This window comes from Dermacentor silvarum, chromosome 11, assembly GCF_013339745.2.
Source record: "Dermacentor silvarum isolate Dsil-2018 chromosome 11, BIME_Dsil_1.4, whole genome shotgun sequence".
In the NCBI taxonomy this organism is placed as follows: Eukaryota; Metazoa; Arthropoda; class Arachnida; order Ixodida; family Ixodidae; genus Dermacentor; species Dermacentor silvarum.
Window position 1 is genome coordinate 97,663,814 of NC_051164.1, and position 19,452 is coordinate 97,683,265.

At 44.6% G+C, this 19,452-nt stretch overlaps 1 protein-coding gene across 5 annotated transcripts in view; it reads left to right on the forward strand.

Moving 5' to 3' along the window:
- LOC119433776 (treacle protein-like) overlaps positions 1-19,452 on the forward strand; it is a 135,583-nt gene that overhangs the window by 10,823 nt on the left and 105,308 nt on the right. The gene's annotated exons all lie outside the window — the stretch shown is intronic.

The following is a 19,452-nucleotide window of genomic DNA, read 5'->3' on the forward strand; positions in this document are numbered from 1 at the left end:
TGTCGTTTGTTTTAACGGAGGGATAACTTGTGGCCGGTTTCTGCGTACTTAAATTGTGTGAATTAAGAAAGAAGACCTTTTAAGACCGGCACATGCTGCAGACGACGCGCGCTAGTGCTGCGCACTTTATAACAAGACGTACGGCAGACGACAAACACTAGTGACGTGTGTGTGTCCCCAGCAGTACGTCCTGTACACCTAAGGCGTTGTTTCTTTTGCCCCCATGTTGTTACTTGGTTTCAAGTCGTATTTATTTATACTGCTTTGCCCGGTTTTGGGCAGTAAATACTTATGATTGGGAGATTTTGGGCTTACAGTGGCATGCTGATGGGGAATTTGGTTCATGCTCGGCAAACTACGAAGTGCGTGGAAGCAGGCGACACGTAGAAGGGAACGACGCAAGGCGTGCCTTTGTCGTCTGTTATTGCCGGACCGGCAAGAAAAACGCGCATGTTTTGTTATTACTTTCAACGAACTGTTCGCTTATCTCGTATTTCTAATTTTTTCTTATTTGCGAAGCAAATTAGAGTTTGCATTGGTTGGCGAAGCGCCTTGTCTGAAGCCTCTTGTGCGTCATATGTGTCCTCCGATATGTGGAATCATGCGATGTTTTACTTGCTTTACCAAATTGTACTCAGCAGAGAGCTTTAACTTGTCCGATACCTTATTACGATTTGCGGACTGCCGGGTTATACCTGAACCGTGGACGTCAGTATAGCAAAGCTGGTAGAGATATCTCGTGACGATTTGTCCAACTACAACGAGCATGAAATGTTCGTGTGTGTGGCGTGAGTGTTTTGTCGAAGGGAAAACTCATCATCAACGTGTAAGCGATTCGGTCGTTACCGGCACTTTGCACCGGCAGTTAAGTATGGTTCGTCTCTGCAATAATCGCCTTGTGTTAGTTGAACTCCACAAGATGACTCTACAAACGTTAGGGGTGCCGCCCACCTCTTCGGTAATCCGTTACTTTGCCCGGGTTACACGTCTACGGTCAAGCTAATGCTCTCATATATATATATATATATATATATATATATATATATATATCCGTATTGTGATTGTCGCTTCCGTTCTTTCATCGCCTTCTCCCTCGCGTTTCGCTCGCTTCCTCTATTCTCGCGTCTGTCTTTTTATATTATCATCTCCTAGCTTCCTCATCGGCTGTTCTGAAGATTTAATCCGACTTTCCTTTTCTGGGGCGCCCCGCTATCTTTAGACAACGGCTCACAGCGACGTGCTTTACGGACATGTCGCAACAGGCTCCGATTGGCGCTCGCGACCGATTAAAAATGGCCTTGACGTCACTTGTTATAGAGAGCTTGCGACTATAGATTCCAGCGTTGTTCTAAACATAGCCCAACACGTGCGCCGTGGGAGCAGAGATCGTGGGACTGCGTAGCACTTTTAATCTTTGTTTTGCTGGAAATATATAGCTTTATTTTCGAGGAAGCAGGGATCGTGAGACTGCGTAACACTTTTAATCTTGGTATTTCTGTATATATATATATATATATATATATATATATATATATATATATATATATGACAACAACAATGACACCAAGGCTGATGTATTTGTGTGCTTCTTATCATATGACTAATAAAAATCGGTCTCTCCACCTCGACTGATAAGTCACTGCTTCTAATGAAGGTTTATTCATTCATTCACTCTATGGTTTCCTGTCTTCTCGTTCCTATATATATATATATGAGCCCTGGGAATACGAGTGTTCGAGATCGCTAGCCAGCTTCTTGAAGCGGTGATTAGTACGTTTATTAGGACGAAATAACCACAGCGACCCGAATTATGAGAAAGAAATTTGTAGGAGAATAAAAAAGTGGGCCGGAACACGTCTGGCAAGCGGCCGATGGTATAATGAAAGGCGGCTTATGGATTTCACTGAAAAGTGTGCTTTGCATGAGTCCTATCTCATGGGCTGACATTCAGGGGATAAGAAAATTGCATTTCAAAGGACAACTAAGCAGCGCGTAACAAGCGATGAAGCGAAAGTTTTTTTAAGGGACTGCAGAGCGGTGACATGGATTAACGAACTCGGGTAGTTGATATTCTATATTTAAAAGACAGGCATGGAGTTTGCGCTGTTCAGATAATGCGTGGAGCTTATCAACGGTGTAGTCTGTTAGAATAACAGAGAGGGTGCCGAGGGAAACGAAGCGAATAAAAAAGATGACAAAGGATTAAATGGAGTCATGAGATACGGAAATATGCAGGCATGCGGTGTTGTCGGGTGACAAGACAGGGGTGATTGTAGGTCACCGGGAGAGGGTGTTGATCTCCCTTGCGTTCTCTGTTCAATGTTGATAATGATTCTAAATAATAAAAAAAAGCGAAATAATTTATTTAGTACGTAAGATATCCAGCGACCTATGGGGCTCATGATGTAGGAGTGACTTGAATAAAAATATTCGCTTTGATTTCGGCTTTCCCGAATTTTCAAAAGAATTTGTAGTTTTTGAGGACTGTTGGTAGTGTCTTCAACCCACGGTTCTTTATCGTTTTCTTTAGTTTCTTTTTATCATGTCGTGTCAATTTCACGTATTGGAAGTTCAAGTGAGTTAGGTTGTTTGGTGAAGTGTTTCTGTAATCATAAATCGTGGTGCAACGTTAGTGCGTGGCTATACTGGGAGTTCGGCTTCGGTGCTTGACGTTATCACTAACATACGGTATAGTTGCAGTTTACATTATTGCTAATCTATTATTCTACTATCACTAATAGATTTACTATTTACTATAGGTGCACTAGTCGGTGTATTATGTGTGTATTATGTTTATTTATTATTTCTGCGTTTGCTGCGGGGCTTATACTTTCTTATTCTTTCTTCCTTTTCTTTATCTTTTTTTTCTTCAATTCCTTTTTTGATTTTTGGCTGGTTCATTAAATGCTTCCTTCCAACATTTTGTTTTAATTCATCATTACCATCACACTAATCATCACTATCGTGGTCTACATGTTCTGGCCTCTCTGCTTTGGTGGTTCTTTGCGTTTTCTACTTTGTTTAAAATGCGTGTTTGCTGCATTATCGGACTGTATATAGCTTTTTCGCTGACGAATCGTATATCAAGCTAACTGTTTTCGAGTCTCTGTGCGATATTTCTTTCACGAAACGGCAACTGCACTTTCGTACGTTTGACTTTTCCGGGGTCGGCCTGCGTGTTTATGTTTCGGCAAGACGCCAAGAAGTCATTGCACCTTGCGCGAACACGACCAAAACTAGAACGAAGGCGAGCATTTCTAGAATTTAAGCCCAATAGCATGGAAGTCTGCAGTATAGCTATTCGATTTTATGGCCGTTTTGCTGAAACTGGACTTTTGCGAAGGGTTATGGGAAGTAGTTTGTTTTCTAGAGGTACCAATAAGGAGATGTTTTCGACAGAGAGATATAAAAAGGCGAGCCTGAGCACTCATTTGCTAATAAAAGAAGATTGTCTTCGACTACTCGCGAGAGCGTTAAGATTTCACTCAGACATGGTCAGTGTTGGCCTCTTCTGCCGAGTATACCGCATTTCGACGTTGAGCAGTTTGTACCCCCCCCCCCCCGCGCCCTCCCACTATGCGAAACATTGAAAGATGTTTGTAATTGATGGCATCCTTGTCCAGACGTTGGAGACTGCGGTGCGTGGTGGCAGACCGTGCGATTCGAACTATAAAATTTTGTCTGACTTTTCGGTTCTGAGCGACGAACAAAATTGCTTTAGTTGAATATAGATTTTTTTCCAGCGATCTTTGTCTCACTTTAATCGTATTTGTTTTCTACAAAAGAATCGTCTTGCTGGTCTGGCCGCGCGGGCTTAAATGAATTGATTGACTTAATTAATGTCTTCCGTTCTTTGTTATCACCAATCGACCAGTCCTGTTAAACGCAGAGTAATGACACTGCGCAAGTTGCCTCAGCATTGTTATTTATTCATTGCTTCTTGATTAAAGTGTTTGTTACAGTGCTAGCTGCTGTGTATTTGTGTTCATTTATTTATTAATTGAAGAAAAATGCGAAGGTATAGAAAGCCCCACACTCTATACCCAGGAAAGAAATAGAAATGAGAGAACCAGATCAAAATAACATATAAGAAAACAACCAAACGCTATATACGCATAAAAAAAAAAAAAACAAAGCATGCCAGTGGGATCATACTGCACCAACAACACTAGAAGCATGGCCTAAATATTTGGTGCAGTCACCACATCATGTTAAAAGACTGATGGCCTAAATATTTGGTGCAGTCACCACATCATGTTAAAAGACTGCCACATTTAACCTTGCACATTCTGCATTGCACATTAAGTTTCTGTGCCTTTGTGTACCTTTTACCTGTTTTTTTTTCTGTTTTTTTTTTAACGTGCGAGAAATGGGAAGCTATGCCTTTTTAGATTGTGTTATCTAAAATCCCACACATACTGTATATCGTCGTCGGCGTGTCGGCTTCATCTTCATCATCATCATCATCATCATAATGAAAAATCTGTGGCTTTTTGCTTCTTAATATATTCTAACTTACAAGACGAAGTGGGGAGGACGGGGCTGGTTACTCTGTGCTTCGGCAAGAAATCGTAGAGGAAAGTTAAAAAAATAAAAGTAGGCGGATGAGACGTGGGTCGGAACCGAAACCGGATAACCTAAACCGGACGCCCAGGATACGTCAGAGAGAAGACATCTTTCAGGCATGCACATCTAGCGGTCTGCGCAGGCTAAAGATTACTCTCGGGTTACCCGAGAGGGTAATGAAAACACTTTTTGTTGTTTTCTTTTTTTTTAATGGAAAACTTGACAAAAGCAGCTTATGCCCCTGCTGGTAATTCGTGCAAATTACCTTAATCGCCCCGCATCTTCACGGCGCCTTTTCAAGGGGGGGGGGGTGACGGCTGATATGTTTTGTAAGCCGTAAGGTCTCTCGTTATACAAACTTCGTTTCCAAAACACCGTGAAATATAGCAGGATGCAGGGATGAGAAAACGAAAGAATATCCCCTTAACGGGATACGGCGACGTCCTATTTCAGAGGGATAACAAGGACATAAGCCGGCCGTGACGATGAAACGGGAGAAGCAGACGACGGGAAGATCGTCTGTGAACGGAAAGCAGACAACAACGCACGCGCGCAGAAGACGACACCCTTGAAGCGGATGCTAAACACACGTGAAAGAATAAAAGCAAGATGAGATGGCCTAAACTTAAGGCTGGCATGGGCCAATAAGAACGCTTTATTTAGCGAGCGCGAGGTCGCCCTCATTGTGCTGCTTTTTGTTCCCGCTTACGATGCTTCGAAGAAGGGAGCAAGAAACGAACGGGCTTTGGGGACCCTCGAAGGTCATTCCCGGCCATAAATGGGTATAAAGGTCAACTTCTTTAAAGGGTCGCTCTATATAGCTCCAAGAATGAGTATATACGCTTTGCTGCTTCTCATAACGTTTCGGAGGAGCTCGGCGCACAACTTTTCCGGTCAAGGCCGCTCGTGTTCTTTTTCGTAAACTGTCTTTTTTCCCTTCTTCTTCTTCTTCTTCTTCTTCTTCTTCTTCTTCTTCTTCTTCTTCTTCTTCTTCTTCTTCTTCTTGCAGACGAGACGTGCTTGTGCATGTCGTCTGCAAGAACGGCGATGTCGTCTGCTCCGGCTATGAAACACTCGAAGTCGCGGGTTAGTGCCTTCTGGTGTTTCCACTTCACCTAACTCTGCGCACTTTCCCCGTTTGCGCAGTGCTTTACTTTTGGTTGTCCACTATCCAATACTTTTGTTGTTGTGGTACGACGTTTCGCTCCCCCGACCCGGAGTGCGGCTAAAAATACGTGAAACGGAATTAACCGGTGACGTCTGTTCGAGCGAGGAGAAGTTGCAAACGCCATAGCAGAAGTGCGTGAGCGCGGGACACCCCAGATGGTATCAGTATTTACTCAACTCGATGAACGCATTATGTGTTGAAGAAATAATAAAAATGAAAAAAAAAAAACGCGGAAGAAACGCAAGAAAGCCATGAAAGTATTTATTAGTTCAACGAAAATAGAGTCGAGCATGTCAAAGAACGCTGGCGCCATATGCTCCAGTTTGAAATCTCTCCAGAAGACGTCGTGCTAAAGAGTGATTCTCACCTATACCAAGTGACAGGCGGCGCGCAGTTTGCTTGCGTCCTATTTTCCGGTATTCTGAAAGAAGCAGTCTAAAACTTCAATCTCAATAAACTTGTAACTTCACATAAACTCGCCACAAGAACCTTACTTGAGTGCCACTGAAGTCGGAAACTAGGAGAGATAAACCTTTACTTGTACCTTCAAGATGATTGTCTCAAACTATGTTTGAATAATGAGCATACTTTAGTAAATAGAAAGTTTGAGCCTGTGGGTGGAAATCAGCAACAGTGATGGTAGCGACACCTTGCGGCCGTTAGTCCAACTACAAAGCGCCAGAAACGATGTTGTTTGTCCTGCTGTACTAGTCGAAGGAAAAAGGCCACTGTAGATATATTATTATGTTGCTGAGGTCTCCGTTGCGCTGCCGGCCAAGTTGCACGTACCCTTTCATTGCCATATCTTTACGCACTCTCGTTGAGCTTCACGTCGGAAGAAGCCGCCACTAGTGCTGCTGTTGACATCTGCATCTCTGGTATTTCGGCATCCCATAAATAGTAATATGTTATGCGGACAAGCCAAATATATCTCATGGCATGCTGTTACCGTTAGCTCAACTTGGGGCAAGTCTTAGTTCTATCGTATCTTAGACAGCCGTTGCTACATTTCTTCTTGGTGCGCGTGCCTCTTGGTTAGTTCGGTCCTGGTTCGTGCGAACGTCAATGGAAATGCAAGACGACTGCGGGCCAAAAGAGGCGTCAAGAATGCAGCGCGTTCCTGAATCCACAGACGCATCCCGTCAGGCAGCGCTTCGGCGTTGACATGGATGACGAACGTCCTGACGAGGTCGCTGTAAGCCAAGTGCACTTGTTGCTGTAGCAGACAACTCGATGAGTGAGTGACGACGATGCAATGCCAAAGTTTAAGCGAAAGAACGAACGCACGAAAGAAAGATAGACAAACGTGCCAGAATGTTTAAAGGGGCAGTAAAGTTGTGGAAACTAGGCAGCGTCAACAGAAGGGGCAAAAAGTAGAAATAAAGTGAAAGAAGCGCCAAACCGCAAGAGAAAACGAAAGAAAGGATGAAAAATGGACGTCAAGAGAAATCACGGGAGACCGAGTTTTACATGCTCATCGTGGACAGGCTCAAACTCGAAAGGTTTGTTTACTTTGCACGTTGGTTCTGCTGTTGCAGCCGCGTACGTTAAAAATATACAAAAAAAAAGGGGAAAGCAGACGATCCCTTGTCGTCTGCTCTCTCTCTCTCTCCCTCGTCTGTCCAATAGCAGAAGGGTGTTGCGCGCATGTGTGGTGTGCGTGTGTTTGCAGGCGTGAAAGCACGTGTGTTTGTGTTTCTTTATGTCTTCGGTCGTGAACGTTTCAGTAATGACCCAAGCCATACCGCGCGTTTAACAGTCCTATGACGACAGACCACGAGCCTCCGACATGCATTCAAAACTGAAAACCTGCCGACGCCCTGATACAGCTTTATTATTATTATTATTATTAGTCATTTGTTCGTTTGGTTTGGAGGCTCGTTGGATACGATATTTCTTCTTTTTTTTTCTATGCACGGTTCTCTCGTCACTTTACACGAGCTGTTTTCTAATTCTAGTACTGGGAAAGCCTTCAGAGCAGGGGCCACGCTATTTTCGAAGCTGACCGCGCTATACGGTCGTTTCGGGCGTAACATGTGGATATTTATTCTGAACATTTGGCTTTGCGTTTATCCGTGGTTGCGCAGTAATAACAATAAATGACTTTTTTATAAATATTTGAAGCACCATTGAAGAATGTCTAGCTAAAATAACAGAACTGAACTAGAATAACGCCGTAAAAACTGGTGCGAAATTACTAGGGATGACGTTGGTCTTCTGGTTGGTCCTAACATTTACGCAAAGTTGCGCTTAGTTGTAATCTAGACTGCCTGGTATCGCATGGGTGTCTAGTAGATTGCCCCACTTTCGACTTATACGTCATGTTTAGGAAGTTAGACGTTAGACGAGGAAGTTAGACAAAAATACGAGGATGCGTGCAGTGTTTATTACACCTTGTTTAAGTGTAAATGGTTCCTAACTGTTGTCTGCAGTCTCCGCAAAAAGACAATGAAGTACTCAGAAGTGCTTGGAGAATAAATGTACGGAATACTCGACATACCGTCGAACGAAGGTCAACGGCAGATGTTTGCTGATTTACTCTCTTTCACCTACTGTGTGGCGTTTCCACGTGATAATTTACATGTTTAACAATTCAAAGTAACGTGCCAAACGACAACACACGAATATCAAACGGCAGTGGATGTTTAATTATGCGAGCATACGAGAGCACGCGAATACATATAATGACAATGTAAGTTTGAGAACATGAACTTGCATACCAGATGACAAAAGAAGAATGCGAAATTATTATTACATTTATTTAAAAATACAGGACAAATACAAATGGCACTCCAACTATAGAACCGAAGCTACGGTACAAAACGGGAGCAGTTGAAACGACAACACAGGAATGTCAGATGGCGCAATTACAGGAACCCCAATTACAGTGTAAACTGACTGCCCACGAACTGGATATTAAATTTCAGGTATTACGCTAACTAGGGTGCGAGATGGGACTGCAACAATGCCAGATGACACTCCAATGATAAGTACGCACGCTAGCAGTTAAAATAAATACACAAAGCAGCAACTGAAACTCAAATCAGGGTACCAAACAGGAACGTGACGATACTAGGTGACTCAAGCATAGAAAATAAAAAACTGCATCTTTGTGTGATGACACACGAACTGCAAATGAACAAAGCTGCGTGTATAACGCCAACCAGCGCGTTATAAACGGGAGTACGTGTATGTCAAATGACGATCCAAATATGAGAACTCAAGCTATAGCTCTCCAAAGTATAATGCACGAAGGCCGACGGTGACAAGAACGGGAATGCCAAGTAGCACTCCAAGTCCTAGAATTCCGAATGCGGGCGAATTCGTAAACTTCAAGTACGTTCCTGCGCCTCTCTACAAAATTCATCGCCACCGCCGCAGTGCCCTTTCGAGCGTCCCACGGGCGCTTCGTTCGTGACCTTCCGTTCCTTGCGGCGTTAAGAAAGGCGCGTTTGCAGCGGGCGGAAAAAGAGAGAGAGAGAGAGAAAGAGGAGAGATCGCGTGGGTGGTTGTTGTACAGCCAGCGGTGCGTGAAATGTTAAAAACGAAGGCCTTTAGCAAGTGGCGGTAGCTGAAACACGGTGTTATTTGTACAGCAGAGCGTGAAGGTGCGACGCCCAGTTTTCGAGAAAGCGATAACGGGATTGTGAACGTCGCTGAGACAGTATAAACGTTGTAGGAATAAAAAAAAACTAAAGATGTTGCTGACCAGTCATGAAGTTAAAACATCTTCGTGTGGGTCGAGATGCCAGATGGAGTAAAGGAAAAAGAAAGGGTAAGAAAAAGGTCAGATGGGAGTTGGCGAGGAGAATGGAACAGAAAATCGATACCAAAGGGAAAGTTCTATTACGATACAATGTTATTACGTAACAATATGGGCAGTAAACTGCTCAGGGAGATATATATATATATATATATATATATATATATATATATATAACAAAATCGAGCCCCTCGCTTCCCCCTTCTTCTATCGTTTATATATATATATATATATATATATATATATATATATATATAACCCTCATGACAAGGAAAACCAGAATGTACATGAAGGTCAGTGTGAACTAACACCGCGAGCAAAATAAGTGCACAACGAAGAACACGATCACAATCAGCTCCTGAAAGAGCAAATTGTACATATTTCGCCAGTCGCACTGGTTGGGTATATAGGCCGAAGAAAAGCGCGTTAAATCGAAATACCTTGAATGCGCCTCTTCATGTCAACCGGCTCGAATTGGAAAAAATAAATTGTTCTACAGTGATAGACCTCAGTGCAGCGATAGCCGTAGTGATAGCTGTAAGTGTAGCGATAGCTGTAGAAGGAGCTCCCCCAACTACCTCACTCAACTGCGAAGCTTTCATTAGAAGTAAGCCTCGCGTTCTTTTTCTTCTTCTTCTTTTTTGTATCTTCGTGCAAGATTCGGGTGAATGACAACTTTCACTTTTATGAAACTTCCGTCTCCTAGCGTAGTTCGGCACGAACCTATTTGCTCACACAGTGATAGCTGTTGACGATCTGTCATCGTATTTTCTTCGGTTTCGTCGCTTGTTTCACTCATAATTTTCTTCATTGTCATGGTCCGTTCTCGCAAGGAGTTGCCACCAGAGCACAGCACGTTCTTTGTTCCAATTCACATTCGACGCCGATTGCGCGACTTGTTGGCTATTGTGACGTCGTCATATTGCTTTAAACGTCGTCGCCGTCATTTCCGCCATCGTAGTCGTGTCTTAACACCGTCATCGTCATCGTGGCGTCGTTGTCATAATACCATCATCATTGTCATCGTTACGATCACCGTAGTCTGCTCGCCATAGCATCGTCGTCACCGTCATTAATACCATAATCGTAATTGTGTCGTCATCGTGTCTCATTGTCATCATACCATCATCGTCGTTGTGTCACCATACCTTCGTCGTCAACATCATCATCATAGTCGATCCTGTCATGTCATCATAATCGTCGTCATTTTCAATGATACCGTCACGGTAGTCGCGTCGCTATAGCCTTCGTCATGGTCATGTCGGTCATCACCGTGCCATCGTGGTCCTCGCGTCTTCGGCGTCGAGCCGCCGTCGTGCCATCACCGCTACATTTTCTGTCGAGCAGCACTTGATGTTTTTTCTTCGAATAGTCTTCTACAATACTTGATCCTCGAAATGTCCAAGCTCATTCCTCTGCACACCCTGTAAGAACGCGTGTTCAGTATTCAGTGTATAAAAGAGTAATCACCACTATATGGTTGTATTATAAGTTGCAACACACGAGACCATATTTTATCAGTACGTGGGCTACACGACTGGCAAGACCGTGTTCCTCTATTCAGCTGCCGGCAGCATCCCAAGGGCAGCGTTGTGGGTGTCTTTGTGGCGGTGGCATTCAGCCGTAATGAGGGAATTACGGGCCGAGGAGGACGAGACAGATGCAGCTATGACATTTACATGCCGAGATGGAAGAGTCGGGACGGCGGAACGAACACAAGAGTTTGGCAGTCGGGGATGCGGGACCAACGAAGAAAGAAAAAAACAAAAAGCAAGAAAGAGGGCGAAAGGGTATAGGGCGAAACGTAAGTGGGACTGCCGAGGGAACACGGAGCAACCCCGCGCCGACCGTTGGCCGTCGTCCTATAGAGTAGGTCGTAAAAGATCGGCCGATGGGCCAACGTTGCCGATCGTAATACGGCCGTGAATGTGCGTGCGCTTTGTGCGTGCGGGTATAGTAGGGAGTCGTCGTACTTGGCCTTTCGGTTAGCTACAGATGCTGGCGAGGAATCGAAAACTGAACAGAAAGAAGACGTACCGCGTTTTCTGGGCTACAGTACGTAGATGGTTGAGCGTAGTGACAGTTTTTTTTTCTTTCTTCTTTTACGCTTTGCGGGCTGTAAAAAAAGTAAGTGTCGTGTTTATACGGTCTCGAATGTATTAAACCACACTGTTAGCTTGCAATATATTTTAGTTGTGTTACAGACAATTGTGCGGTTTACCGACCCGAAGCTGCGTGGTGGGTTATGAGGGATTCGGATTAATTTTGACCATTTGGGATTCTCTAACGCGCACCCAAAAGCGCAATACACGAGTGTTATTTGCATTCAGTCCCCATCGAAATACGGCTGACGCGGCGGGGTTCGAACCCTTGACCTCGTGCTAAGGCGAGTATTTTAATTGTTTACTGAGGCGCAGCGCTTGAGTTGACTGACCTTTGCTGAAAACTTTACTGAACAGGGAAAGTGAAGTGGGAAATCTCGAGTGCGGTAACAATGTTTCTGATTAATTCACTCTCCTGTGGCAGCAACTCGTACTACACGTGATAATGCACGGTCTGCGAAGTCAAAGTATCAGTAAGCTTTAAAAGATATGCTACGCTCGCTACGCAAATGCTGCTTGTGCATATATTGTGCAATATATTGGTCAATAGTTGACCAATGATTGAACAATAGTGAACAGTGAGTATTGAACAATAGTGAAATGAAATTAATAATACCGCTCAAAGTTATAAAATTATCAGAAAAAGTAGAGGCATCAATGCTCCGGCCTTTAACAAGAGTGTACTTCACGAATGTCAGCTCATTCCGACTTTCTGCAACGTGTCTCTACAACAAACGTTGTTTCGCTTATTTCTGTTTTCTCTCTCTCTCTCTGTTTCCCCCGGACTGTTGGTGAAAAAATATGGTAATATCGCGGCGCGAGAGAATGACCGCGTGGGCGTTTGGAGGCCGCGGCGAAGAAGAAATGTTTTTCTCCTGTGATCGTCTGACATTTCCGCGCTCCTCCTGGCGTGGGAGGAGCGCGTCGGAAATGGAGGGAGGCAGAAAATCGGGGAGAGAAGGTAAGGATGCGTTGGGGGAGGAAGGGGAAAAACTAGGGAGAGGTGCGCTGGCAATCAAGGGAGGGGGGAAATTGGCACGGGCGCGTTGGACATCGCAGAGGGAAGGGCGCGTCGGTGATGGAGGGAGCAAATTGGGGAGCAGAGGGAAAGGGCTCACTGGGGATGGCGTGGCAGAATTTTTGGGGGAAAGGGGATAGCGTGCGTCGGGAAGGGAGGGAGGAAATTGGGGAGCAAAGGGAAAGGGCCCGCTGGGGAGGGCGCGGGAGAAGTTTTTTTGGGAGAAGGGAGCGTTTGGAAGGGAGGGGGGAAGTAGGAAGAGGAGAGGCGCGCAGCGCGCTCGCTTTAAAAGGTCGTCGGGTTACAACGTGAAGCGAGCCGTGGTGTAGGTTGCTGCTTGGTTGCGTCACGGTGCCGCTTCGCTTTCGAATCAATGACACGCTGGCTCGCTCGTGTGCGATGCGAGGAACATGTGGATTCACCGCGGGGAAAGAAAAAAACAACAACGAAAGGGAGTTGACAACAATAAAACAAGAGTCGTGATTTGGCGAGCGTCTTTGTAAGTCGTAAAACAGCGAGTGTTATCCGGAGCTCGCTGTCGCAAGAGGACTGTCGCAGTGCTGTTGTACAGGCGAACTTTAACGCTGCTGTGCTTGTAACTATAGCAAAGGACGAAGTAGATGAACCGATAGATTTTACAGTGAAAATGTATATCGATAAAAACCGAACCTTAAGAAACTGTAACAAAAAACTGATAACTTAGAAACTTGGAGTCGGCGCACTGACTAGACCCATTATGAATGGGGTCGCGTCGCGGCCCCATTCACACCGCCATTATCACAAGCGGCACTTGAGGCCTTTATCAACTTCACAGCTGTGTGTATACCCATAGGTATGACTAGACAAAAACGGTGCGTGTTGTTTTTGTGTTGTTTGTATCTTCTTCAGTGACACAGCAGATACGCCATCTTTGCTTCAGTTTAGGGCCTTCTACATTGCATGCCAAAGTTAAGCCGGCTGCTGAAAGAAGCAAGCAGATAAACGAAACATTTAATAAGATGTAAGCAAAACTCGAAACTTTCCCGCAAATTATTTAACAGAAAGTTGAAATAAGTACAATGTATTTCACTCACTTACCTGGGATACTTTGTCATTAGTAAAGGGCAACGAATAGGAATTTATATGCTGAAAGTACGATGTATGAATGTACGCCATATTAAGTTTATTTCAATCGCTTGTTTATGTGTTTGTATATTTTCGAGAATACCTACATATATCTACAGCGTTGTTGCCAAGATGATACCGAGATATACCTTGATATATTCTTTGGGTATTCACTTACGTCGTCAGTTTACTTATTTGTTTGTATATTTTATTGAATCTTAAGGTCCACGGGCATCATTACATAGAATGATTTTGTTTAGAATCAGATGCCACGTTACAAAGTGCACATTTGATGTCATGCCTATCACACACAGCACACAGTCACATCGACAGTACTGCGGAAATTTCTTGGTATTATGTCGACAACGTTGTTGCCAAGATAAAACGGATATATCTTTAGCTTATTTCGTTCGTTTATTTATTTGTTTGCACATTATTTTGAATATTAAGGTGCAAGTGCATAACTACTGTGAAATGATTCTATCAGGGCTTGCTTATTTATTTGGTTGTTTATTTGCTAAATATTTTGAATATTAGATCAAAGTACTTTACAATGAAATCTCCCTACCAGGTTTTTTTGAAGCGAACGAAACTTGACTCTGAAATGTACCGCTAGTTCGCCAATAGAACTTTTAAAAGGCTCGCGTTGACGACGTAAGCTAGTGTTTCACATATTACTGTAATCTAACACATTACTCGTTTTCCCTGGTTAGACGCTATAGCGATAATTTACGCAATTGCAGTGTCTGTTGGTTTGCATTCACTGAGCGGTAAATCTGGAGAACTGCATTTTTTTCCCCTCTGCTGATTATCGGCGATTTCTAGAAAAAAAAAAAACTTGAGGCCATAGGTCTTGCTTCTGCTCCTAGCATTTGGTAGTATGCAGTTTTATTTTCTTTTAAACGCAACTAACTTTTAAAGTATAAATGACTAGTGATAGACATCATGGTCGAGGCCGGATACTTCTACTTGCTTAGCAAAACAATGCATGCCAAAGTTAAGCCGGCTGCTGAAAGAAGCAAGCAGATAAACGAAACATTTAATAAGATGTAAGCAAAACTTGAAACTTTCCCGCAAATTATTTAACAGAAAGTTGAAATAAGTACAATGTATTTCATTAGATGGACTAATGAAAGGCTGGAAAAAAAAAGAAAATTGGCGAAAAAATAAAATTTGAGCATGCCGGCTTTATTCGAATCGCTCCAGTGTGAGGGAATTTGGCCATGTGAGGGAATTTGGCGTTTCGCACGGGTTTGAATAGGGACGTTAGAGCTGACCGTGCGCTGTAACTTCCTGCCAAGATTTTGTATTACTTCTTAGCATCACACAAATAACCTCTGTGTTGTATCACGTTCCTTCCCTATCCTGTCGTTTGTGCCTGCGCTAAAACAAACTGAAAGTTCGCGCACGCTTTGGCTGTGGCCTAAATAGTTCTGACCCAGACTGTACTACTACTACTACTACTACTACTACTACTACTACTACTACTACTACTACTACTACTACTACTACTACTACTACTACTACTACTACGCATAATTTTGTGCTGGCTTGAATGCCATAGTTTCACCTCCCGTGGACAGTGTACGGTCCTGGTATTGCCTCCGAGATCGGGGCATATCGGAGGCTATGGTACCAGGCAGGGCAGAAGAACGAAGTTACGGCGACCAACCGTAAGGCGAGATCTGTACATCGAGTATTCGGCCAGTTTTATCGCGTGTAGAAAAACATAAATGAAAAGGTTTATGTGTGTGTGTGTAGAGGGAGTGAGGGGGGGAGGGCGAGGAGACACTTGAGTCTTATCGCATCCAACAATGCGGCAACTTGTATGGCTGTGCAAACAGCGACGATGGATATACATCCCGCTCTGTCTCTCTCTGTTTGCATCTGTTATCGCGTCGCGGCCCCATTCACACCGCCATTATCACAAGCGGCACTTGAGGCCTTTATCAACTTCACAGCTGTGTGTATGTATACACAGAGGTATGACTAGACAAAAACGGTGCGTGTTGTTTTTGTGTTGTTTTTATCTTCTTCAGTGACACTACAGATACGCCATCTTTGCTTCAGTTTAGGGCCTTCTACATTGACAACAGTGCATATTTACGTGTTTAAGCTCTTTACCGTAAATAAAGGGCCACGTTGTCTTGTACGTTTGTTTAGCTTACGCAGTATACTTTCACACTGCAAACGTTACTACCATCGCTATAACTATGTTAATAAAGCTTGCTGGGGAAAAAGCCGATACTTAACCTCAGCGTCACGCATAATGTATTGTACATCCTGTAGCACTACATGCCTAAATTTATCATTTATCATTGCAAGTTGTCAGTATTTAAGGCAAGTTACCTCATGTGCAAAGAACACCTGTAACCTAAAAAAATACGAAAATCTATCTTCATTTGATCGAAGTCAGAGCGTTTAGAGTGTTGAGGGCGCGAGAAAGCCATGACAGTAAAAAGGGTAATCAGGTTAATGGTAATCCTTTCCGTACGCGATACTGCCGCCATCTTGGCGTGTTTCGCAGGATTACCTGTTTTAAATGCTCCTTTTGTTTCAAGCTTTCAGTGCGCTCCAAGTTGTCGATTCATACGACCTCTCGCCTTGGGGTTGATTCAAATCGTATATAGGCACTGTGCGCTGAAGCTTTCCACAGTCTGCAGCAGCAGCTGCAGAGCACACAGCCTAGCCAGGGAGGGAAGCAAAATCCGAGAGGCGCGATAAACAATGGCAGTGATGGAAATGCTGCTCCAATTGCTCCAAACTGTTCCAATAGAGAAAGGATGCTACGTGCTGCTCCAAACTGTCATTTTATTGCGATAACAATTATATGGCCACTTCAACCGGATTTCTGCCGTCGCCGTCGCCGTGAGGTTCCGTATAATTTTTGTTAGTAACTGCTCCGAACCTACTCCGAAACTGCGCTGGGAAATTCGCTATCATACTGATTACCAACTGCTACTGTGGCAACTGTGATACGCGACTGATTACTTTTACATTGCGATGCTCAGGTTTATCGGCTTCGATCTCATTTCTGCCACAAGAACTGGCATTTTAAATGTGCAGCTCTTTTAACTGTATTTCTGAACTTGACATGCAGACTACTTTGGTGAAATGTGAAAGTGACTGAGATTACTTCGATCTCATACCGATTGTTAACTGCTGCTTTGGCAACGGTTATACGTGATTGTGATTAATTTTATAATGTGGTGCTCACCTTTACTGGTTTCATCTCATTTCGGCCCAAGTACAGATATTTTAATATTGAACTCACTTTACTGCGCGTTCGATAACTATCCACCTTCTTAAATTGTTTGTTTCTTGCAATTTGCGTTGATGATTCTATGGGCAATATGTTTCATAATAAATATTAATGTTTATGAGACGCTTCGGTGATGCTTTTAACTCTAGTAGGAGTCGTATTGCATTTTTTTTCTGCTCGGAAATCTGCTTCAAAAAGTAAAATGTTGCTTCCATCACTGCCATGGCCTCTGAGATCCGACCGATGCACTGGTGCGATCTCAAAGGCCGCGGATAAGTTTTCGCCTTGAAATCTCCTGCCGCTTATCACGGGCATGAGTGTCCGGCACCTGAAGATGTCCAATTGCGCGTGCTCAGCATACTTGGAGTCTTGGACATATTTGTGGTCCAGATCAGAAACACGAACATAGCTGAATTTGGAACTTGGCACAGCTCGGTACATAGCACTCAAAGCAGCGATGAAGCATGGGTCGTTGTCATTTAGAATGTCAAGTTTTCTTCGCATCCCTAGCGGTCGGTGTCGGTGACGCTGGGGTGACTGCTGATGATGATTGAATGGCATCCCCTTCTATACGGGACGGTGACAAATATGTCACCTAGCCTTCTTGAGTTAATCAGGTATGCTATGTACATGTTTTTCATTCTTGCATTCTGTATACATCGCCTTATTCTATTTTCTCTTCCTTAAAACTTAAACATGTACCTTGTACCCTAGGCCTGTAACGGATCGGGTCGTATCAATCTCTTCCCGGATTTTTTTTCACCACTACTCTAAATATGTCTTGCTTATCTCGAATGCTGACCGGGTGATGCTTCCATCCACTTTAAATCCAAGTGCTTCTGGAAGGTGCACGTTACCTCTTTACGATCGGCCTGCGGAGGTGGCGAACTTCGAGCCAAATTTGATTTCCTGCGACGAATCGCTTCGTGAAGTTGACGATACGTCCCACGGGAAAGACCAGCGGCGACACCATGGCGAGACACGTTTCAACGAATACGCGGTTGCTGGACGCCACTTGGTCGCCGACCTTGACGCTGGAACCGAGAAACTCTTGGGAAAGTGCGTTCTACGCCGTTTCGTTATGGCCGGTACTAGTCGCCATGGCCGTGCGACAGACGAACCAGCTATTTGCTGAGCCATCTCGGGAGCCAAGATGCACTAATTGAGTCAAGCGTGACACCCCCTGTCTACGAGCATCCACACCTTTCTTTGGGACAGTGAGCCATGTGCGCCCGAGGCTACTTTTCCAAGTGTGTTCAGGGAATAAAGGCACCGAAGTGATAATGCGTTACCCTCGCCCTCAAGGAGTAACCTCCGGTGACTTCCGACGCTCCGGTTGGACGAACGTGTGCCCGCAGGTTTCCCTGGCCTATGGATCTAGGGAGTACAGGAGGCGTTTAAAGCGGACTTTTGTGGCTGATCTGGAGTGCTCTCCCATATGCTCTCACATGTAGCTCTAGTGGTCTCCCATCTGCTATGACACGTAGATTGTGCTCTCCCAGAAGGATGTAGTCTGCTCAGACGTAGTAGCGCTGACATGCTACGATTTACTGCGCTCTGTGTACCGGCCAGTACGATGATCCCCTTGTTAGGTAAATAAGTTTGCCTTCCCGATGTAAATACCCCCCCCCCCCCCCACTTCCTGTTCCGTTTCCGCTACCTCTCGACCTCGTACTGATCACGAAAGAGAGCAACCCTCGTCAAAGTCAGCTCGGATGATGCCGTGGGCCTGCTAAACCTCCGTGTGACGCCCCGGTAGCGTAGGCCAGCTACCCGTTTCGAGACGCACCGGTGGCCTAGGCTAGAGAGCGACCCTCAGTTGTCCTTGGACTCCTAGACCACGACACCCGAACCCTAAAAGCCGGAACCCAGCGGGTCCCGCTGGGTTCCTTCGCATTCCATTAGGACGTGCTGAGTGGTTTCCAGATTTTTGCTGCAGCACACACATGCCTCATCTTGTTGCGACATGATGTGATGATGTTGGTGTGGCTTCACCCTTTAGAGCGGGCGGGTGCAAGGGTGCCGCCCTAGCCGTGATAGCGAAGATTACATGAATACGTTGTAGCACCTTCTGGCCGGTCCAATGTGCCCGTACGTAGAGCGACTGTGTCTCGGCAAGGCAGCTGTCTCGAGTTCAGTCCCCGGGCCAGCACCAATTTCCCTTCATCCACGAAGTTTGTTTTTGAAGTATATTGGAATGGACTGCTAAAGTCTTCTACGTCAGATGGATGCCCCCTTACGTATGTGTAAGCAATTGCCACTGTTTGTGGAGCTCCACGGAAGAAGACGGTGTTACGTCTCAGCCTGGACAAGCGCCTATCCTGGACGTTTCCAATGAGGGGGTCCATTCATCAGCGCGCGCACCGACAGCGGCCGGGCCTGTCATAGACTGTGACGCGTTAACAAATGAGCTCGCGTCGAGTCAACAACAACGACCGCTATCCATGGATACGCTAATTACAGTGAATA